Source organism: Chiloscyllium punctatum, chromosome 36 (assembly GCF_047496795.1).
Source record: "Chiloscyllium punctatum isolate Juve2018m chromosome 36, sChiPun1.3, whole genome shotgun sequence".
Classification (NCBI taxonomy): domain Eukaryota; kingdom Metazoa; phylum Chordata; class Chondrichthyes; order Orectolobiformes; family Hemiscylliidae; genus Chiloscyllium; species Chiloscyllium punctatum.
In genome coordinates this window covers 64,032,510-64,055,650 of record NC_092774.1, presented here as the reverse complement: position 1 = coordinate 64,055,650, position 23,141 = coordinate 64,032,510, and the positions used below count along the sequence as shown (strand labels likewise).

The following is a 23,141-nucleotide window of genomic DNA, read 5'->3' as shown; positions in this document are numbered from 1 at the left end:
GCCAGACTGTTAACTTCTCCCTATAGCTCAAATCCCTCAACCCTGGCATCATCCTTGTAAATCTTTTCAGAACCCTTTCAAGGTTCATGCATCCTTCTGATAGGAAGGAGACCAGAATTGCATGCAATATTCCAAAATTGACCCAACAAATGTCATGTACAGCCGCAAACAATACCACCCAACTCCTGTACTCAGTACTCTGACCGATAAAGGAAAGCATACCAGACACCTTCTTTACTATCCTATCTATCTGCAACTCTACTTACAAGGAGCTATGAACCTGCACTCCAAGGTCACTTTGTTCAGCAACACTCCGTAGGACCTTACCATTAAATAGTTCTGCTAAGATCAGCCCAAGATTTGCCAATTGCATGACCTCGGACCATAGTTTGTGGTGTGGGTTACCAGCACCGGGATTTGTAAACATTTAATCCCATCAATTGCCCCAAAACCATTTCCCCACAACTACTCATTTCCTTCAGTTCTGCTCTCAGTGGACCATGTGTTCCCCAACATTTTGGGGATGTTACCTGTGTCCTCCTTTGTGATGATAGAAGCAACATATGTGGTTAATTGGTCTGCCATCTCTTTGTTCCACATGAGATCTTTGCCTGTTCTAGTTGTTATCGTTTTCTCTAATCTTTTTTTATCTTCACATACCCATTGTCCCCTTTTGATCAATCCTTTTGTTGAAACCTGAACTGCTCGCAGTCTTCAGATCTGGTACTTTATTTTTAGCCAATTTGTACGCCACTTCTTTGGATCTCGTCCTATCCATCATGTCCCTTGTTACCGTGGCTGTGCCACCTTCTGTGTTTTATTTTTTCAGACAGGAATGGACAACTGTTGCAGTTCCTCCAGGTGCTCTTTAAATGTTTGTCATTTCTTTCAATCGTGTTACCTCATTTATTGTGGCCTGTTTGTGCCTCTGCCATTGTAATTTCCTTGCTTTAGATATAATTCCCCAGTCTCAGAATCACCTCTGTTCCTTTCCATTTTAATGGAAAGTTCTCTCACTTGGTTCTTCACTCTTCTGCAAGAGACCTCTTACAGCTACAATGCCAATTATTCCCTTCTCATGAAGAAATTAATATTTTGGAATTAAATTACCATTGTTCAGCAGAACCATAGCCACTTCTGGCCTCAGTCCTATCAGAAGGATGTTGTGAAACTTGAAAGGGTTCAGAAAGAATTTACAAGGATGTTGCCAGGGTTGGAGGGTTTGAGTGATAGGGAGAGGCCAAGCAGACTGGGGCTGTTTCCCCCTTGTGCGCTGGAGGCTGAAGTTGATAAAATCATGAGAGGCATGGATAGGGTAAATAGTCAAGGTCTTTTCCTTGAGATGGGATACTCCAGAATGTAAGGGTAATAGGTTAAGGGTGGGGTGGGGAAGGGAAGGTTTAAAAGGGACATAAGGGGCAACTTTTTCATTCAGAGGGCAGTGTGTGTAAGGAACAAGCTGCTACAGGAAGTGGTGGGGGCTGGTACAATCACAACATTTAAAAGGCATCTGGATGGGTATATGAATAGGAAGGAGTTATAGGAGTATAGGCCAAGTGCTGGCAAATAGGCCTAGATTGATTCTGGATATCTGGTCGGCATGTTCACTTTCTCTCTGGTGTCGGTGTCAATACCTTGATATCTCGTTTTCTCCCCTTTCCTGGGGACATTAACCATTTTATGTCTCATTGTTCGTCAAGAAGCTGCATTGCAGGTTCACCCTGAATTGACGGTTTTTGCTTCCCAAAATCAGATCTGCTCACTCTCAGCAGTATTCCAGTGTTGGGAAAGAAACTAACTTTCAGGTGGAGCTATCCAAAATTCAGAGAGATGTCAGTCTTGACATTTTTGCTTTTCTGCCCCTGTAAGATCCTGAATCAGCACCTTCAGGAGAATTAGAGTGGAGTGAGAACAGAGGGGGAGTGAGAGGGAGAGTGAGAGTGGGATGATGCTTTCAATTTTGTGGAATAACAAAAGAAAAGAATGTTCTGCAGAAAGTAGAGTTGCTTGTTCTGAATTTCTACCCTGGACTGACAGTGATGACTTTTGTAATTTTTTTTACAGAGTATTTGAAAATCTGAAGACAGAAGTTTCAAAATCAACAGATGAAGGCCTTATGCTTGAAACATCGACTCTCCTGCTCTTCGGATGCTGCCTGACCTGCTGTGCTTTTCCAGCACCGCACTTTTCAACACTGAATGTCCAGTGTCTGCAGTCCTCACTTTGATGTCAATGTCTGACAGTCACTCAGTCCATTGGGAACACAACAATTTTCGACTGTGATTGTGTGAAAAGGAGCAGAGCTTTTTGGTTCCTGCTTCTATATGTTTTCAGAATCAGTGGGACTGGATGAGAGACCGTATGGTTGCAGTGCACTGAGTGTGGAGCCAGAAATAGTTATATGACCTGGAAAGAGGAATTCAAGGAAAGGAGGGGTTCTACACATGTTTGTGCGCAGGTGAAGTTTTGGCCATTGAGAAACCTGAGGGATCCTGCCCCGTAGAGAAACCATGTAAGTGTGGTGACTGTGGGAAAAGTTTCCATTTCCCGTCTGCCCTGGAGACTCATCGGCGCACTCACACCGGGGAGAGGCCGTTCCCCTGCACAGAGTGCGGTAAGGCCTTCAGCAATTCCTCTGACCTGCTGAAGCACCAACGGGTCCACACAGGGGAGAGACCCTTCAGCTGTCCCAAATGCGGGAAGGGCTTTACCCAGGCCTCCAGTCTGCTGACCCACCAGCAGGTCCACACCGGAGAAAGGCTGTTCCTTTGCACCAAGTGCGGGAAGGCCTTCAGCAATTCCTCAGCCCTGCTGAGGCATCAGCGGGTACACACTGGGGAGAGGCCCTTCAGCTGCCCTGAGTGTGGGAAGGTATTTAGCAATTCCTCCGCCCTGCTGAGGCACCAGCGGGTCCACACGGGGGAGAGGCCCTTCAGCTGCCCCGAGTGCGGGAAAGCCTTCAGCAATTCCTCCGACAGGCTAAAGCACCAGCGGGTCCACACGGGGGAGAAGCCCTTCAGCTGCCCCGAGTGTGGGAAGGGCTTTACCCACGCCTCCACCTTGCTGACCCACCGGCGGGTCCTCACCAGGGAGAGGCCCTTCACCTGCCCCGAGTGCGGGAAAGCCTTCAGCAATTCGTCCGACAGACTGAAGCACCAGCGGGTCCACACAGGGGAGAGACCCTGCAGCTGCCCTGAGTGTGGGAAGGGCTTTACACAGGCCTCCACCCTGCTGGCCCACCAGCGGGTCCACACTGGGGAGTGGCCATTCACCTGCTCTCAGTGTGGGAAGGGATTCACCCGCTCTTCCCACCTGCAGAGGCACCAGCGAGTTCACATGCCATGGCAGGGGGATTGAAGGAGCAATGGCAGAGTCCCATTATTGACTGGACCCCTGGGTTTGAATCCCATCGTGGCAGATGGCGGAATTGGAATTCGGTCAGAAGTCTGGAGTTCGGAATCTAACGATGAAACCATTTTTGGGGGTGGGGGCATGAGAACCCCCATCTGATTCACTCATGTCCTTTTTAGGAAAGGAAACTGCCGTGTGGGAAAGGGTTCATTCAGTCGTCCCATCCTTTACCCGGGCTGGCCTACATGTGACTCCAGACCCACAGCAGTGTGGTTGACACCCCCACCTGCGGAAATGAACAGGGAGAAACTTACTTGGATACAGGGTCTGGGTTGAAATTGCTGAGTGAGGCAATACTTCCTACGGGTTAAGGCTGTACCAAGGATCCAATTCCAAAGGGATAACTTGGTGCTGACTAATAGTAAAGAAAGTTGGGGGTGGGGGGACTGTGTACTCTTTGACCTTGAGCTGTTTTTTTTTTAAAAAGCTACTTTTTCTACGCCTTTTTGCTGGGGGGATCTGAAGCTGTAATAAAGTGGGGTCTTGATAAAGGTTATCTGAACTTACCGCTGGGCTCAGACTTTCATTGAAAGCTTTGAGCTCCAAGAGGTTTTTGTTTTAAAGCTGCTCATTTCTTTCAGCCTCCTGCGCTAAGTTTCCAATGTCATGTATCAGATGGAGCAGTGAATGAGTAGCTAGTATCATTAGAAATTGTAAATTTGTCATGAGTGCAGGTCCTGCATCATTCCCTCAGCATTGTAAAGTTTCCTGGCAGCACCGGGAGGTGGGGGCTGCCTTCACTCGAAATGATATGGAGGAGCCAGAGATGGACTGGGTTGGATCAAGTTCAAAAATCACACATCAGGTTATCGTGGTTTATTTGGAACCACTAGCTTTCGGAGCGCTGCTCCTTCATCAGGAAGCTGTGGAGCAGGATCATAAGACAGAATTTATAGCAAAAGATCACAGTACAGTGCAACTGATCGGATATATTGAACAAACCTAGATTGTTGTGAAGTCTTTTGCCTTTTAGAATAGGTTGCAAGTTTTAGTTCATTAATGTGTCAATCCCAGAAAGTCTTTGAAGTCAGATTCTCGAGATGACTTAAGGTTTTATATAAATAGGTTTCATCTCAGTTCCGACAACAATGAAATGTGTGAGGTTTGAGTCTGTCTGTATCCCAATCTTGAATCAGACTGGTTCTATTTCCAAAGTAGGAATTTACAAATATTACATGGATCAACTGCCTGCAGGTTGTGTGCTTTTTGATCAAAATTGAATGAATCTGCAAATGCAAATTCACCCCATAGACCTGTGTGTGTGCATGAGAGCGCGTGTGTCTGTTTGCGTAGGTGCTAATGTCTCCTCTAAAACGGTGAGGTGCTTCCATTGTCCTGTCCTGGGAGCAATGCTCTTGCTGGTGCCTCTCTGTCTGACCTGTCCTTTTGTGTGGCTTTGGTATTGCTGGGTTGTGAAGCTGCCCTCAGGGCTTTGGGATAGCTGTGGTATTCTGTCATTGTTAGTGGGTACTTGAGGTGTACAGGTATTCCCTTGTCTGCAAGTGTTGTCTAGTTTCACTTGTCAGCCTGCTTGGTCCCTGCTAAGGCATTCTGGGTGTTTTGGTACAGTTTGGCCAATTTTGCTTTTGTGGGCCTATTGTGGGTTGCCAGGGTGGCAGATCTTTTCCCACATACAATTACCAGGAATACTTGGAATCCTGAGAAGGATTTAAGTGAATCCTCAAGAGATGTTGTATCCCTTGGACTATTCCCAGCAAGTGAATGAACTATTAAGACTCTTGTAAAGATTTGTGGGAACTCTTGCAGGGATTTAAAGAAAACTAGATTTACAATTTAAGGCCATACATCCCATTCTGCTAAGTTACACCAGTTAATGGGTAATTTTTATTTGTTTAAAAATGTGAAATCTTAATGAAGAGTTCTTCCAGTTAATCACTGGGTATTCAAATTTCTCTTCAGAATTAAAGATCATAACAAAACTGGGTGTGATTGTGGGATGTTGAATCTGTAGTATGTGCTTGGTAAAATTTGGATGAACAATATTTCAAAGTGAATTTTATCGTGTTAAGTACTAAGACTTTCTGGAGAGGAAAGATTTGCCCTTGTGTGTTTTGCAACACTTAATCAAGGTCAGTTCAATAGAATACGCAGACAAGTTGATGCTAGAGTTGAGAGCTATGGCAAAATATCAGAAATAATGCAGGCAGTCGCACGGCAATTTAGGGTTAGAAAGTTAGCTTAAAAAATGGTGGAAAGTTTTGTCAGCTTTTCTTAAAAATAGTTAACAAAATAAATGTTGGTTCTGCAGAAAATGCGTCTGGGGATTTAGTAACAGAGGATAAAGAGATGGCAGATGAATTGAAAAGAATTTGAATCTGACTTCACTTGAGAGGATACAAGTAACACCCTAGAACTAGCTGTAAATCAGGAATTGAAAGGGAGGGAGGAACTGAAGAAAATTACAATCCCCAGGGAACTAGTACTGAGTAAACTGTTGGAACTCTGAGCTGATAAGTCCCGGGTATTTGAAGGAATTCATCCTAGACTCTTAAAGAGAAATTAGGGCGTGAAATAAGACCATAAGACATAGGAGTGGAAGTAAGGCCATTCGGCCTATCGAGTCCACTCCGCCATTCAATCATGGCTAATCGGCATTTCAACTCCACTTCCCCGCATTTCTCCCCGTAATAGTTAATGTATTGGTTTTAATTTTCCAAACCTCATTAGTTTCAGGGGTGGTTTTTTTTTAGATTGGACAAATCCTTTCTTCAAAAAGGGAGACCATTTAACTTAACATATGTAATGGGGAAAATGTTCAAAGCTATTATTTAAAGATATTATGACAGAGCACTTGTATAAGTTCAAGGTAATCAGGCAGCGTGAATGTGTTTTTGTCAATGGGAAATAATGTTGTAATAATTTTTTGAAGAACGGCCTGTCCGCACTGCGACTGAGCTGATGACCCTCCAGTGCCCCCAGGGAATGGAATCCCTTCCCTCAGTCCCCACATTTCCCCAAATTCTCCGCAGTTCTGGTATCCTTTTGGTTCTGTGTTTCCGATGAACAATTGAAACTGGGATCATACTCAGAAAACGTGTACAAGTCACTCCCTCCTGCGAATAGTGTAATGTTTCTTCAGTCTGTGGAACTGGTTAAAGCGCTGCCCAAAGTCAGCTCACGGGGAGACTCTCTCAACAAGGGGAAAAGACATACAAAAGTTGAGCAGCGAGACAAAATGCAAAACCAATCAAATGTCGAACCACGGAGAAAAAATATTGTGGCTCTACCCCATTTTTTCCTATTGGCATTTGGACACTTAAAATCTGTCAGTAACACCAGCATCCCGATAGAGCATACAGCGCATGTTTGACGGTGTCAGCAATGTCGTGTGCATGCTCACTGGGTGTCAGCAAAATACTGGGCATGCTCATCGCAGTCGGCACAAAAAGGCGCGCGATCTTCTTTTGATTGACCAATAGGGAGTACTGGAGGACCGGAAGGAGTCTAGTCCTTCTGCTAATCAGAGACACCCCATGGAACGAATGAGGAAGTTGGACCATGAGTTTCTGAAGATGCTGCTGCTCCTGTTTCTCTGAATGAAGATTGATCTTCACCCCAGACTGCAATCTCCTTCCTGTGTCCAACATCTGTGAGTACGGCACTCTCTTTTCTCACCACCTTTTCCATTTTTTTTTCATTCTGGGGTTCAGTTGTTGACTTGCAGCAACTGAAAGGAAAGGGAGTGAATCGGGGTGGGGACAGACTCTGGAAACGTTGCTCCATGTCTGTGTCGCAATTGGCAAAATAGACAGGCAGGAGGCTGGAAGAACAGAAGAAGCCAGGTAGCATCAGGAGGTGGAGAAGTCGACGTTTCAGGTGTAACCCTTCTTCAGGATTGGGGATGGGTGCAGATAAAGGGTGTCCTGGGGGCAGGGTGGTGAAGTGGGGACAGGTGAAAGGTCTGTCCTGGTGAGTGACAAGGAGGAGTGGAAATGAGGGGGAGGGGCTGAGAAGGGAGTCGTGGTTGAGGTGGGAGGTGGGGGGTGGGGGGGAAGAGATGGGAAGTAGGTTATTTGAGACTGGAGAACTTAATGTTGAGTCCGCTGGGCTATAGGCTGCCCAGGCGGAAGTGGAGACGCAGGTAGACAGGATAGTGAAGAATGTGTTTGCTATGCTTTCCTTCATTGGTCAGAGCATTGTGTACAGGCATTGGGAGATCATGTTGTGGCTGTAACTTGGTAAGGAAACTTTTGGAATAGTCCGTCCAGTTCTGGTCTCCCTGCTTTCGGAAAGAACTTGTGAGACTTGAGAGGGGTCGGAAAAGATTTGCGAGGATGTTGCTAGACTTGGAGGGTTTGACCTACAGGGAAAGGCTGAGTAGATCCAGGATATTTTCCCTGGAGCATCGGAGGCTGAGGGGCAGCCTTATAGAGGTTTATAACTGGCATGGATAGGGTGAATATCCAAGGTCTTTTCCCCAAGGTAGGAGAGTCCAAAACTAGAGGGCATATGTTTGAGGTGAGAGGGGAATGATTTAAAAGGGCCCTGAGGTGCAACTTTTTCACGCAGAGGGTTGTGAATGTATGGAATGAGCTGCCAGAGGAAGTGGTGGGGCTGGTACAATTATATTTAAAATGCATCTGGCGGAGTACATGAATAGGAATGGTTTAGAACCATAAGAGCCACATGTTGGCAAATGGGACTAGATTAATTTCGGATATCTGTTTGGCACAGACGAGTTTGACCAAAGGGTCTGTTTCCGTGCTGTATGACTAATTGTCTTCGGTGAAAGCAGAACATAGAACATAGAACATAGAACAATACAGCGCAGTACAGGCCCTTCGGCCCTCGATGTTGCGCCGATCAAAGCCCACCTAACCTACACTAACCCACTATCCTCCATATACCTATCCAATGCCCGCTTAAATACCCATATAGAGGGAGAGTCCACTACTGCTACTGGCAGGGCATTCCATGATCTTACGACTCGCTGAGTGAAGAACCTACCCCTAACATCAGTCCTATATCTACCCCCCCTTAATTTAAAGCTATGCCCCCTTGTAATAGCTGACTCCATACGCGGAAAAAGGTTCTCACTGTCAACCCTATCTAACCCCCTAATCATCTTGTACACCTCTATCAAATCACCCCTAAACCTTCTTTTCTCCAAAGAAAACAACCCCAAGTGCCTCAGCCTTTCCTCATAGGATCTTCCTACCATACCAGGCAACATCCTGGTAAACCTCCTCTGCACCCGTTCCAGTGCCTCCACATCCTTCCTATAGTATGGCGACCAAAACTGCACACAATATTCCAGAAGCGGCCGCACCAGAGTCTTATACAACTGCAGCATGACCTCAGGACTCCGGAACTCAATTCCTCTACCAATAAAAGCCAGTACGCCATATGCCTTCTTCACTGCACTATTTACCTGGGTGGCAACTTTCAGAGATCTGTGTACATGGACACCAAGATCCCTCTGCTCTTCCACACTACCAAGTAGTCTACCATTAGCCCAGTAATCCATCTTTTTATTACTCTTACCAAAGTGAATCACTTCACACTTAGCTACATTGAACTCCATTTGCCACCTTTCTGCCCAGCTCTGCAGCTTCTCTATATCCCGCTGTAACCTGCCATATCCTTCCTCACTGTCTACAACTCCTCCGACTTTCGTATCATCCGCAAACTTGCTCACCCAACCTTCTAACCCTTCCTCCAGGTCATTTATAAAAATGACAAACAGCAATGGTCCCAAAACAGATCCTTGCGGAACACCACTAGTGACGGCACTCCAAGATGAATCTTTGCCATCAACTACTACCCTCTGTCTTCTTCCAGAGAGCCAATTCCTAATCCAAACCTCCAACTCACCCTCAATGCCATATCTCTGTATTTTCTGCAGTAGCCTACCATGGGGGACCTTATCAAACGCCTTACTAAAATCCATATATACTACATCTACCGCTTTCCCCTCATCTACCTCCTTCGTCACCTTCTCAAAGAATTCAATAAGGTTTGTGAGGCACGACCTGCCCTTCACAAAACCATGCTGACTATCCTTGATCACATCATTCTTATCCAGATGTGCATAAATCCTATCCCTTATAATTCTCTCTAAGACTTTGCCCACAACAGAAGTGAGACTCACTGGCCTATAGTTACTAGGATTATCCCTACTCCCCTTCTTGAACAAGGGAACCACGTTTGCTAGCCTCCAGTCCTCTGGCACTACTCCTGTAGACAAAGAGGACACAAAAATCAAGGCCAATGGCTCTGCAATCTCCTCCCTTGCTTCCCAGAGAATCCTAGGATAAATGCAATCAGGCCCAGGGGACTTATCTATTTTCACCCTTGCCAGAATTTCCAACACCTCTTCTCTACATATCTCAAAGTGTGGTTGTGAAGACTGGAGGCTGGGAGCAGAAGAAGTTACAATGAAATATTTAATTTATGAGAGAGCAACTGAGTGATTGTGGACATTTGGGATTTTGGTGGAAAGTGGGAATTCATTGCACTGTGGGGATCAAGCCCTCCCTATCCAGTCATTTCAGCTGGTGGATGAGACTTGGCAGTTCATGCAGGCAGTCAATCCAGATAATATTTTATAAATTCCTGCTTTGGAAATAGAAACAGTCTGAGTCAAGACTGAGATACAGGCAAACTCTGACCTCATACCTTTAATGCATTGTCTGAGCTGAGATGCCACCTTTTGTTGTAAAGCCTTATGTTATCTTGAGAGGGGGCCTTACAGGAAGTTCTGGGATTTACATATTAATGATACCTGCAATCCATTCTAAAAGATGAAAGACTGAACAATCCCGATTTGTTCAATATATCATTTCAGTGGCAGGACACAAATGTCTTTCCATAAATTCTGTGCCTTATGGTCTTATTCTCCACAACCACCTGATGAAGGAGCAGTGCTCCGAACGATTGTTCTTCCAAATAAACCTGTTGGACTATAACCCGCGTTTGTGTGATTTTTAACTGTGCCCAGGTTAGGGTGGATTGATCACGCTAAATTATGCATAGTGCCCAGGGATGTGCAGGTGAGGGTGGATTGGCCGTGCTAAAGTACCCATCACGCCCAAGGAGGTGCAGGTTTGTGTGGGTTAGCCGTGCTAACTTACACATAGTGTCCAGGGATGTGCAAGGTAGGGTGGATTGGCCAAGGGATATGGGCCAAGTGCTGGCAAATGGGACTAAATTGATTTACAATATCTGGTCAGCATAGACGATTTGGACCAAAAGGTCTGTTACTGTGCGGTATATCTTAATGACTCTGGCTTTCTACTAACGTTTGCCACATCTCTTCTGTTCAGTTTCTCTCTAGTGTCTGTGTTAATACCTTGATGTATCTGGTTATTCCTCAAGATGCATTCCCGATTCATCCTGAATTGACACATTTTGTTTTGCTTCCCAAAATCAGACCTGCTCACTCTCAGCAGCATCCCACTGTTGTGAAAGATATTAACTTTCAGGTGGAGTTATCCAATATATAAGTCTTGACGTTTTTGCTGTTCTGATCTTGAATCAGCACCTTCAGAAGAATTACTTAAAGCGGAGTGAGAACAGAGGAGGGGGAGGGGAGAGAGAGAGAGAAAGAAAGAGAGAAGGATGTTGCTTTCAATTTTATGGAATAACGAAAGAAAAGAATGCTCTCAGAAAGTAGAATAGCTTGTTCTGAATTTCTACCCTGCACTGACAGTGTTGACTTTTGTAATTTCATTTTCCAGAGTATTTGAAGATCCGAAGGCAGAAGTTTCAAAATGAACAGATGAAGGCCTTTTGCCCGAAATGTTGACTCTCCTGCTCCTTGGATGCTGCCTGACCTGTTGTGCTTTTCCAGCGCCGCACTTTTCAACACTGACTCTCCCGCGTCTGCGGTCCTCACTTTCACGTCAATATCTGACAGTCACTCAATCGATTGGGACAGCCACAATTTTTGATTACAATTCTGTGAGAAGGAGCAAAGCTTTTTGGTTCCTATTTCAGTACGTTTTCATTATCAGTGGGACTGGATGAGAGACCCTACTGTTGCTGCGCACTGAGTGTGGAGCCTGAAACTGTTTTCCGGCCTGGAAAGAGGAATTCACAGCAGGGAGGGGCATTACACGCATTTGCTTGTGGCTGAAGCTTTGGACATGGAGAAACCGTGGAAATGTGGTAACTGTGGGAAAGGCTTCCGTACTCCGTCTGACCTGGAGATTCATCGGCGCATCCACACAGGGGAGAGGGCGTTCTCCTGTCCCAAGTGCGGGAAGGGCTTTACCCAGGTCTCTGCCCTGCTTAGGCACCAGCGGATCCATACGGGAGAGAAGCCTTTCACCAGCCCTGAGTGTGGGAAGGCCTTCAGCGATTCATCTTCCCTCCTGACCCACCAGTGAGTTCATACGGGAGAGAGGCCCTTCAGCTGTCCCGAGTGCGGGAAGGCCTTCAGCTATTCCTATTCCCTGCTGAGGCACCAGCGGGTCCACATGGGGGAGAGGCCCTTCTGCTGTCCCAAGTGCGGGAAGGCCTTCAGCGATTCCTCCTCCCTGCTGACTCACCGGCGAATCCATACGGGGGAGAGGCCCTTCAGCTGCCCTGAGTGTGGGAAGGCTTTCACCCGCTCCTCCCACCTCCGGTGCTACCAGCGATTTCACGTGCCATCGCAGGGGGACTGACAAAGGGACTGCCGAGTGCCGTTATCGACTGGACTCTCAACCCAGTTCTGGGATCTGTTGGGTTTGAATACCACCGCGGCAGATGGCGGAATTGGAATACGGTCAGAATCTAAAGATGAAACCATTTTTTGTTTGTGGGGGGGAGGGGAGAGAAAACCCCAATCTGATTCACTCACGCCCTTTTTAGGGAAGGAAACTGCCGTTGTGGGAAAGGATTCACTCAGTCGTCCCAGCTGCATCCTTTACCCGGACTGGCCTACTCGTGACTCCAGACTCACAGCAGTCTGTTTCACTTCCCACTCCCCCCGTTCCCGGCCCCACACGTTAAGGCTGTACCAAGGATCCAATTACAAAGGGACAACTCTGTGCTGACTGATAGTAAAGAAAGTGGGGGGAGGGGGAGTGTGTGCGCTTTGACCTTGAGCTGTTTAAAAAGCAGCTACTTTCTCTCCATCTTTTTGCGGGGGAGGATCTGAAGCTGTAACAAAGTTGGGTCACAATAAAGATTACCTGAACTTACTGCTGGGCTCAGACTCTCATTGAAAGCTTTGAGCTCCAGATGGTTTTTTTGTTTTAAAGCTGCTCATTTCTTCCAGCCTCCTGCACTAAGTTTCTAATGTCGTGTATCAGATGGAGCAGTGAATGAGGAGCTAGTATCGTTAGAAATTGTAAATTTTTAAGGAGTACAGGTACTGCATCGTTTCATCAACATTGTAAAGGTTACTGGGAGGTGTAGGCTGTGTTCACTCGAAACTCTTATCTTTAAAATTGAGAATAGCTAAAATGATGTATTCAGAAACATCATTGAAGTCTAAATGCATTTCAATTTTTTAAAAAGAGCTGCTGAAATCTTTCTGAAAATTGCAGTGGAATATTTGCAGTTAGGCCACAGCTCAGGACAGGCTGTACCGCCGCTCCCTCACCACCAGATGCCTAGAGAAAGAATGCTTCATCTTCTGCCTCGGAACACTTCAACCCCAGGGCATCAATGTGGACTTCAACAGTTTCCTCATTTCCCTTTCCCCCACCTCACCCTAGTTCTAAATTTCCAGCTCAGTAACTGTCCCCATGACTTGTCCGGACTTGTCCTATCTGCCTATCTCCTTTTCCACCTATCCACTCCACCCTCTCCTCCTTGACCTATCACCTTCATCCCCTCCCCCACTCACCCATTGTACTCTATGCTACTCTCTCCCCACCCTCACCCTCCTCTACCTTATCTCTCCACGCTTCAGGCTCACTGCCTTTATTCCTGATGAAGGGCTTTTGCCCGAAACGTCGATTTCGAAGCTACTTGGATGCTGCCTGAACTGCTGTGCTCTTCCAGCACCACTAATCCAGAAGATTTAAGGGGTGAATGACTTTTTCCTCATTTTGGAAATTGGTTTCAACTATGTAGACATAGTCATAGAGTTGTAGAGCTGGAAACAAACCCTTCAGTCCATATCTTAAATGAATCTAGTGACCCATTTGCCAGCATTTGGCTTATGTTCATTTGTACCCTTCCTATTCATATCCCAATCCAGATGCCTTTTAAATGTTGTAATTATACCAGCCTCCACCACTTCTGCTGGCAGTTCATTCCATACACGCACCACCCTCTGCGTGAAAATGTTGCCCGCCAGGTCCCTTTCCCCACTCACCTTCAACCTATGCCCCTTTAGTACTGGACTCCTCTACCTGGGGAAAGACCTTGGGTATTCACCCTATCCATGCCCCTTACAAATGTCTATAATTTTAAGGAGGAGAAAATGAGGACTGCAAATGCCAGACATCATTTTCCACACCGCCCCCCCAACTTTATCCCAGTCCCAGGCCTTCAACTCAGCACCGCCCTCTTGACCTTTTCCATCAACTTTTCAATCTATCAACTCCACCCACTTCTATGGTTTTCCAGCACCCCACACTCAGCATAATTTTAAGGTAATTGGAGGAAGGTTTCGGGGGAGATGTCTAAGAGTAGGTTCTCTACTCAGATAGTGGTGGCTGTGTGAAATACACTGTCAACAGTGGTTGTAGAGTCAGATACATTAGGGACATGTAATGGACTCTTGGATAGGTACATGAAAGTTAGTACAATAAATGGTATGTAGGTCAGTCTGATCTTAGAGTAGGATAAAGGGCCGGTACTGCATCGAGTGCCAAAGGGCCTGTACTGTGCTATATACCTAAGTAGAGTCAAAAGTTTTGTTTTATCAGCAGTACAGTCAGGTCTGAGCAAACAAGGACATGCAGGTCACACTGCGCTTAGACAGAGTGAGGCATACAGAGTTACAGCTGCACAGGAGGTGCGCAGAAGCAACATTAGAGTTCACATTGGAGAGCTCCATTCAGCAGTCTAATAATAGCAGGGAAGAAGCTATTCTTGAACCTGTTGGTACATGTGTTCAAGCTTCTGTATCTTCTGCCTGGCAGAAGATGGTGCAGGAGATCATTCCCGGGGTGGGAGGGGTCCTTGAGGTTGGTAGCCTTTCCATGACAACGAGAAGTGTAGATGGATTTCATGGGTGGGAGGTTGGCTTCTGTGATGGACTGTGCTGTGCACACAACCTTCTGTAGTTTCTTCCGGTCCTGGGCAGAGCAGTTGCCGTAGCAGGGCGTAATGCACCCAGATTCAATGCTTTCTGTCGTGCATCTGTAAATGTTGGTGAGTGTCATTATGGACATGCCGAATTTGTTGAGCATCTTGAGGAAGAAAAGATGTTGTTGTGCCTTCTTGACCATTGCATGGGTAGGTTTAGATATTTCGCCACTCCTTTCTCATTCTTACTAACTCCTTTACTTGACGCAGTCACAGTCAGTTTCATATCTTGTGCTAATCTCTTTTGAAGGTCTTCTTCAGAAGGATAAAATATTATGAGGGGCAAAGGTAGTGTACATACATAATATGAAATCTTTAAACTTGAATTCGTTTTAAAGAGCAGAACAACGTATTTATGGTAAAAATGGGTAAACTTAACAGGTTTTATGAAGGCTGAGAGTGGGGAGTATGTGGAGATGCATGTTAAAACAAGACCGAGTCTGCATAGCTTTGACAACAGGAGGTCATGTCTGACAAATCTATTAGGATTCTTTTGAGCAGGTAATGAGTAAGTTAGACAAAGGGAGAGCCAGTGGACGTGAGCGATTTGAATTTCCAGAAGGCCTTTGACAAGGTGCCGTGCAGGAGGCTGCGAAGTAAGATAAGACTCACTGGTGTAGGAGCAAGGTACTGGCACGGATAGAGGATTGGCTGACTGGCAGAAGGCAGAGTGTTGGCATAAAGGGGTCTTTGGAGTTCCAAAGGGGTCCATGCTGAGAATGCTTGGACAGTCCAGGAGAATGGTCAGAGAAGGGGCAGATGGAATACAAAGTGGTAAAGTCTGAGGTTATGCACTTTGGTGGGAAGACCAGAAACAGAGACTGTTTTCAAAATGGGAAAGGCTTCGGAAATGTGAAACAGAAAGGGATTGGGGAATCCCAGCTCAGGATTCCCAGGGGGAGGATTGGACCATTCATTTGGGGTGGTGTGGAAAGGATCGTACCATTGAGACTTGGGAGGTTGTACCCTTAATGGCTGTGGGGGAGTAAAGGATTATACCATTCAGAGAGAGACGATTGCATCATTCGAAGGTGGAGGATGTGGAAGAGGTAAAGGGGAGGATTGTACCATTCACATCACGGGGTGTGGATTGTACCATTCACAGGAAGAATTATTTATTTTTATTTTTCAGAATTTCCAGGATACAGGACATATGCCAATTTTCCCCACCAGAAATCGACAAACTGGGTGCACTAAAAAAGTCCAGCAGGAAGATTCAGTAAAAAGTTCTAGTTTCGGTCATAGCAATTATAGACTTATAGAGTCACATTGCAAAGAAACAGACACTTCAGTTCTACTCATACACGCCGACCAGATGTTCCAATCTGGCCCAGTCCCAAGTTCCAGCATTTGCTCCATATTCCTCTAAATCCGAACTATTCATCTCGACACCTTTTAAATGTTGTAATTGTACCCCCCTCCACCACTACCTCTGGCTGCTCATTCCATACACGCTCTACCTTCTGCGTGAAAACGTTGCCCCTTAGTTCCTTTTTAAATCTTTCCCCCTCTCATCTTAAACTTATACCTTCTAGTTTTGGACTCCTCCATCTTGGAGGGAAAAGACCTTGGCTATTTGCCCTATCCGTGATTTTCATGATTGTATAAACCTCTCAGGTCACCCCTCAGCCGCCTCCACTCCAGGGAGAACAGCCTCAGCCTAGTCAACTTCTCCCGATAGCTCAAATCCTCCAACCCTGGCAACATCCTTGTAAATCTTTTCTGAACCCTTTCAAGTTTCACAACATCCTTCCAAGAGTAAGGATGCCGGAATTGTACACTTATTCCAAAAGTGGCCTCAACATACTCTTATACAGCCACAACATGACCTCTCAAATCCTATACTCAATACTCTGACCAATAAAGGAAAGTATACCAAACACCTTCTTCACTATCCTATCTACCTGCAACTCCACTTTCAAGGAATTGTGAAACTGCACTCCATGGTTTCTTTGTTCAACAACACTTCCTAGAACCTTACCATTAAGTGTAGATGTGCTGCTCTGATTTGTTTTTCCAAAATGCAGCACCTTGCATTCATCTAAATTAAACTCCATCTGCCACTCCTCAGCCCATTGGTACATCTGATCAAGATCCCATTGTAATCTGAGGTCACTTTCCTCGTTGTTCACTACACCTCCAATTTTGGTGTCATCAGCAAACCTACTAACTATACATCCTATGTTCACATCCAAGTCATTTACATAAAAAAATACAGAAAGTCGTGGACCTAGCGCGGATCCTTGTGGCATTCCACTGGTCATAAGCCTCCAGTCTGAAAAACAACTCTCCACCACCACCTTTGAGCCAGTTCTGTATCCAAATGGCTCGTTCTCTCTGTATTCCATAAGATCTAACCTTGTCGCCAGTCTCCCTTGGGGAACCTTGTCAAACATCCTACTGAAGTCCACATAGATCATGTCCATTGCTCTGCCCTCATCACTCTTCTTTGTTACTTCTTCAAACACTCAATCAAGTTTGTGAGACATGATTTCCCACGCACAAAGCCATGGCGACTATCCCTAATCAGTCCTTGCCTTTCCAAATATGTGTAAATCCTGTGTCTCAGGTTTCACTCCAATAACCTGCCCACCACCGAGATCAGGTTCCCTGGCTTTTCATGATCACTTTCTTAAATAGTGGTACCACGTTAACCAACCTCCGGTTTTCCGGCACCTCTCCTGTGACTATCAATGATACAAATATTTCAGCAAGGGGCCCAACAATCACTTCCTGTAGCCTCCCATAGAGTTCTCTGGTACACCTGATCAGGTCCTGTAGATGTATCCACCTTCGTGTTTCAAGACATCCAGCACCACCTCCTCTGTAATATGGACATTTTTAAAGATGTTATAATCTATTTCCCTACATCCTATATTTTTCATGTCCTTCTCCAGAGTAAACATTGATGCAAAATACTCGTTTAGTATCTCCCCCATCTCCTGTAATTCCACACATTGGTTGCCTTGCTCATCTTTGAGCCCTATTCTCTCCCTAGTGACCCTTTTGTCCTTAATGTATTTGTAAAAACCCTTTGGATTCTCTTTAACCCTATTTGCCATAGTTATCTCATGTCCAGTTTTTTTCCCTCCTGATTTCCCTTTTAAGTATACTCCTACCAACTTTATACTCTTCTAAGGATTCACTGAATCTATCCTGTCTATACCTGACATATGCTTCCTTCTTTTTCTTTCCCAAACACTCAATTTCTCCAGTCATCCAACATTCCCTACACCTACCAGACATTCCTTTCACCCGAACAGGAATACACTGTCTCTGGACTCTCGTTATCTCATTTCTGAAGGCTTCCCATTTTCCAGCCGTCTCTTTACTTGCAAACATCTGCCCCCAAACAGCTTTTGAAAGTTCTTGCCTATTACTGTCAAAATGAGACATTCTCCAATTTGGACTTTCAACTTTTAGATCTGGTCTATCCTTTTCCATCACTATTTTAAAATTAATAGAATTATGGTCGCTGGCCCCAAAGTGCACTCAGTTTAATGTGGATAAGTGTGAGGTCATGCATTTTGGTTAAAAAAAAACAGCAAAGCAACCTATTATCTAATAGAGGGTTTGGGATGATCTGGTGCCATTAACACCTCAGTCTGCTGTCCTGCCTTATTTCCCAAGAGTAGGTCAAGTTTTGCACCTTCTCCATACTATATCAGAAATCTTTCTTGAACACGCTCAACAAATTCCTCTCCACCTAAACCCTTAAACCTATGGCAGTCCTGGTCTATGGTTGGAAAGTTAAATCCCCTACCATAATCATATAAGGGGAACTGCATTTAAAACTGGTCCCAATCCTCCAGGTGCAGTTTCAGCAATGTTATGTTTGGTTGCAGCAACACTTCCTTCCCTTTATGTTCTATTCCTTTAGCGATAAAAGCGAATGCTGCATTCACTTTCTTTATTATCTACTGTACCTGCATGCTAGTTTTCTGTGACTCATTAATGATGATATCCAGATCTCTCTGCACCAGATCATCCCAAACCCTCTATAAGATAATAGCTTGCTTTGATTTTTTTTGACCAAAATGCATGACCTCACACTTATCCACATTAAACTCCATCTGCCACATTTTGTCCTACTCTCCTAACCTATCTAGATCCATTTGAAAGGTTCATGTTTCCTCATTGCAATTTACCATCACGCCTATTTGTGTCATCCACAAATTTGGCAAATGAGCCTTTTATACGTGTATCCAAGTCACTAATGTAGATTGTAAATAGCTGGGGTCCAAGGACCCAACCCTGTGGCACCTGACTTGCCACCCAGGAAAAAAAAGCCATCAATTCGGACTGTCTGTCTTCTGCCCATCAGCCAGTCACCTATCCAAGCTGATAAATCAGCCCATATCGCATATGATCTAACCTTGTGAATTAACGCTTTGAGTGGCACTTTAACAAATGCCTTCTGAAAAGCCAGATATATTACATCTACACGATCATCATTATCCACTTGTTACATCGATGAAGAACTTAGTCAAATCTGATTTGCCCTTCATAAAACCATGCTGACTCTGATGGATAGAGTTTTGACTTCTCAAACGTCCTGATATTGCTTCCTTGATAATTGACTCTAACACCTTCCCAACAACAGAAGTTAAACTAACTGGTCTGCAATTTCCCACATATTGCCTGCCTCCCTTTCTGAATACAGGCATTACATTAGCATTTTTCCAATTCACTGGAACCATAGGATCCAAAGATATAGGAGCAGTAACTAAGCCATTCAATCATGGCTGAAACGTTTCTCAACTCCATTCTCCCGCTTTCTCCCCATAACCTTTGATCACCTTGACAATCAAGAACCTACCTATCTCTGTATTAAATAAACTCAATGAATCTTTCTCATGTCCAGGGAATTTTAGAACATTGTAACTAATGAATCCACAGTCTCCACTGCCACTTCCTTGAGTACCCTCGGATGTAGGCCATCAGGACTAGGGGAGTTGTTTGCCCTCAATCCTAATAGTGTACCTATCGACGTTGATTTGACTTTGACTTGCTCGTTCCAATCCGAATTTTACTGCTGTCCTCCAACGTGAAAACTGAGGAAAAGTATTGATTTAGCAGCTCTGTCATTTCAGTGTTCCCCTTATTAACTCACCTGTTTCATCTTCCAAGGAACCAACATTTCCTTTAGCGACTCTGTTCCCTTTGGCACAACAATAGAAGCTTTTGATATTTTATACTCGGCTTCTTTTGTAATTTACCTTCCCTATTTCTATTCATTTTTTAAAACCCCTTTGTTTGTGTCTGGAAGTTTCCCGATGTTTCAGCCTTCCAAAGGTCTGGAGTAACATTCCTGAACAGGCTGAAAATTAAAAAGAAAACCACATTCACATTTAAATGACACCCACCTTTCAGGGGCTGGGGGCGGGGAAAACCAACCCCCATTGTCCCCTATTGGTTGGAGGGCACCCCAACCACGCCCCCTCAGTTGGTGACGACTTTGTGTGGACCACGCCCCCTGTGAGTTGGCGCATGTGCAGTGTAGGTCCCGCGGCCGGACAATGACAGTGTTACTGAGTGTGGGAGAGGAATGGCGCCGGCGGCTGAAGGAACAAGAACAGGAGCCGCTGGAAAAGCTGAGCAGGTCCGGCAGCTCGTGTCGGGAGAAATGTGAGGACGGGTTTCGGGTCCCGGTGATCCTCCTTCAGAACAGGACCAGGTTTCAGAAACATCCCGGGGAGGTCGCCAGGCCCGAGCGCCAAGACCTGGCTCCTGCCCCCGGGGAGAGGAGACAGTGAGACAGGGTAGGATTGGGAACCGCGGGAGGAGGGAGACTGGGGAGTTTATAAACTCCTAGGGGGAGGACTGAGGCCTCCAATAGAAGCCCCACAGGCCCCAGTGTTTACTTCACCGGCGAAGGAGCTCTCGGGTTACCCGGGCAACCGGCCGCCATCTTTGTGAGGGTCAGGCGCATGTTGTCTTGGGGCGGGGAGCGCGGGCGGCCATCTTGGTGAGGGCACCATCAACTGTCATTTCTGGGAGAGAATTCCAACCTCGTGGCAGCTTTTGTGTCATTCTAGATGTAAGTTTGTTCGCTGATCTAGAAGGTTCATTTTCAGATGTTTCGACACCATACTAGATAACATCATCAGTAAGCCTTCACTGAAGCGTTGGTGTTATGTCCTGCTTTCTATTTCTGTGTTTTGGTTTCTTAAGGTGATATCATTTCTGATTCTTTTCCCCAGAGGATGGTAGATGGGGTCCATACTCGATATGTTTATTGATGGAGTTCCGGTTGGAATGCCATGCTTTGCGCAATGCTTGTGTGTTGTCCCAGTCAAAGTAGTGTCCTCCTTCATGTGTAAGTAGAGATACTAGTGATAGTGGGTTATGTCTGTTTGTAGCTCGTTAATGTTCATGTATCCTGGTGGCTAGTTTTCTGCCTGTTTGCCTGACATAATCTTTGTTACATTCTTTGCATGGTATTTCGTAAATGGCATTCGTTTTGGTGGTTGTTTGTGTGGGTTCTTTTAAGTTCATTCACTGCTATTAAGTGTGTTGGTAGGTTTCTGGGCTACCATGTTGCCAAGAAATATGATAGATTACTTACAGTGTGGAAACAAGCCCTTCGACCCAACAAGTCCACACCAACCCGCCGAAGCGCAACCCACCCAGACCCATTCCCCTACATTTACCCCTGCCCCTAACACTACGGGCAATTTAGCATAGCCATTCAACTAACCTGCACATTTTTGGACTGTGGGGGGAAACCAGAGCACCCGGAGGAAACCCACAGGGAGAATGTGCAAACTCCACACAGTTAGTCGCCTGAGGCAGGAATTGAACCCGGGTCTCTAGCTGTGAGGCAGCAGTGCTAACCACTGTGCTACCATGCCGCCCACAAAAATGGCTAGGATTTTCTGGGCACATCATGTCTGGTTGTTTGGGTTTGTTGTTGAGAAATAAGTGGATTGGTTTATTGAGTACCCGTTCTTCTTAAATGTGCTGTGTAGGTATTTCTCTTCTACTGTTCATAGTTCCTCCGTGCTGCGGTGTGTGGTGGCTTCGTCAAATAATGTCCGAATGCAGCTTCATTTGCGGATGTTGTGATAATTGCATCTGTAGTTAAGTATTTGGTCCATGTGTGTTGTTTTCCTGTAGATGCTCGTTTGGTTCCGGTGCTGTCCGATGTCTCCTCAGGTCCAGCTACACATTTGCAATGGCTGGCGTGTATCCATGTGGTTCTTTCAGTGATCTTAACAGCTGTCTGTGTTGTAAGGAGCACTTGCAATGGCCCCAGCCACTTCTTTGTCTTCCAGCTTTTCCTCCTGAATTCTTTCATCACTATCCAGTCTCCAGGTTCTAGATCGTGCAGGTTCCCTTCTGCTGGTTGGGGTAGTGCTGCTTTTACTTGATTCTGCATTTGAGACAAAAGTGCAGAGAGTTTTATACAGTAACACAACATCTGATCCTCACAGTGGCCTGCTATCTGTCTTACCTTAGGTCTTGGGCCAATTCCTGTGTTGGGCGGTCTACCAAACGAAATCTCAAATGGGCTAAGATTAGCTCTTCCTCTCCTCCCAGATCTCATATACACTAGCACAATTGGAAGTGTCTTTGTCCATGTCACCCCGAGTTCCTCACAGCATTTTGTCAATTTATTTTTTGAGGGTAGCATTCTCTTGTTTCACTGCCCCACTGCTTGCTGGGTGGTAGGCACAGTGTTGTCTCATGTTTATTCCCGAATAATCACTGGTCTGCTGTAAAGCATTATTGACAAATGGTGTCCCATTGTCACTCCTAAGCCTTTCAGGGATGCCCCATCTTGGAATTATCTCAGTTAGCAAAGCCTTAGCTACTGCACTGGCATCCTGTTTAGACGTGGGGAACACTTCCACCCATTTGGAAAAGATATCAACTATTACCAGACAATACCTTTCCCTTTGGGCATTAGTTTAATAAAATCAATCTGTAAATGTTCAAGGGGTTGGGGGTGTGCTGCCTGACTGATCTGTATTCCCCTCCCCACATTATTAGTGGCACAGATAAACATCGTTCACAATATCTCTGAGAGTAATGAGTAAATCCCTTAATGTACCAGTGTGCCGAAATACTGTCATGCATCCTCCCTTTTGACACATGGTCCTTTGACATAGAATGGAAATAATGATTGTGGTGGACAGGGTTTACCATTGGGGCCACACCATACTCCTTCCCTCACACTGCATCCTGCTTTCGTCCATTCACGGTTTTCTTCTGGCGTGGCCTGTGACTGTAACTCTCATACGTTTGCTGTTGCGGTACAAAGTTTTGTCATAGACATGTCCATCTGTTCACTTGGCGGCTGCTAGGCTGCCGTTCTTGCTGCTGAGTCTGCCCTCACATTGCCTTCAGAAATAAAATCGTTATTTTTTGTATAGGCTTCACATTTACACACAGCGATTGATTTAGGCAATAGGACCGCTTCCAGGAGGTCAGAGATCAGGCCACTGTGTGTGATGGGCTTTCCGGTGGAGATTAAGAAACCCCTTTGTTTCCACAGGGTTCCAAAATCATGTCCT

General features: G+C 45.5%; 1 protein-coding gene and 1 long non-coding RNA gene across 2 annotated transcripts in view; one reads left to right on the top strand and one right to left on the bottom strand.

The window, feature by feature from the left end:
• LOC140460597 (uncharacterized) overlaps positions 1 to 23,141 on the bottom strand; it is a 621,333-nt gene that overhangs the window by 409,640 nt on the left and 188,552 nt on the right. The window lies entirely within an intron of this gene.
• Positions 20,113 to 23,141, top strand: part of LOC140460600 (uncharacterized) — a 163,620-nt gene continuing 160,591 nt past the window's right edge. Inside the window, exon 1 of the long non-coding RNA XR_011954229.1 lies at positions 20,113 to 20,384. This is a non-coding gene — a long non-coding RNA (uncharacterized lncRNA). The remainder of the gene's footprint in view (positions 20,385 to 23,141) is intronic.